Below are 1121 nucleotides of genomic sequence, written 5' to 3'. Positions count from 1 at the left end.
TTTAATACACACTTAAATAAATAAATATATTGTCATTTATAAGTTACACGTAAGTGTGATTTAAACAAGAATAGCTAAATAAATAAATTTATATATATAAAAAAATGGGAATTTCTGTCTGTAATTCCGTCGTACATTTTTTTCCCCTTTTACGGAAGGTTTTTTGTAGAGAATAAATGATGAAAAAAACACTTAATTGAACGGTTTAAAAGAGGAGAAAACAAGAAAAAATTTAAAATAAAATTTTGAAACATAGTTTATCTTCAATTTCGACTCTTTATAATTCAAAATTCAACCGACAAAAAGAAGAGAAAAACTAGCTTATTTGAATCTTTTTGAAAAAATTAAAAAAAGAATTTATGGAACATCATTAGTAGTTTTTCCTGATTAAGATACATTTTAGAATTTTGATGACATGTTTTAAATTGGTTAAAATCCAATCTGCACTTTGTTACAATATTTAACAAATTGGACCAAGCTATATTTCTAACAAAGACAAATCAGTATTTCTTCTAGATTTTCCAGAACAAGAATTTTAAAAGAAATTCAAAATACTTTGAAATAAGATTTAAATTTGATTCTACAGATTTTCTAGATTTGCCAGAATATTTTTTTTGAATTTTAATCATAGTAAGTTTGAAGAAATATTTCACAAATATTCTTCGTCGAAAAAACAGAAGCTAAAATATGTATTATTCTTTACAATAAAAAATAAATAAATTTACTTGAACATTGATTTAAATTGTCAGGAAAGAAGAGGAATAAATTTAAAAGGTAAAAAGGTATATTTGTTTAAAAATCCTAAAATCATTTTTAAGGTTGTATTTTTTCTCTAAAATTGTATTTCTAAAAGTAATAAGAAGCAAAGTAAAAAATAAATGAATTTATTTAAACAAGTGAAGACCCATCCATCCACCCATTTTCTACCGCTTATTCCAAGTGAAGACCAAGTCTTTAAAATATTTTCTTGGATTTTCAAATTCTATTTGAGTTTTGTCTCTTTTAGAATTAAAAATGTCGAGCAAAGCGAGACCAGCTTGCTAGTAAATAAATACAATTTAAAAAAATAGAGGCAGCTCACTGGTAAGTGCTGCTCTTTGAGCTATTTTTAGAACAGGCCA

The sequence above is a fragment of the Nerophis lumbriciformis genome, linkage group LG38 (assembly GCF_033978685.3).
Source record: "Nerophis lumbriciformis linkage group LG38, RoL_Nlum_v2.1, whole genome shotgun sequence".
In the NCBI taxonomy this organism is placed as follows: domain Eukaryota; kingdom Metazoa; phylum Chordata; class Actinopteri; order Syngnathiformes; family Syngnathidae; genus Nerophis; species Nerophis lumbriciformis.
The sequence above is the reverse complement of the archived record's forward strand: the minus strand, read 5'-3'. Positions refer to the sequence as shown.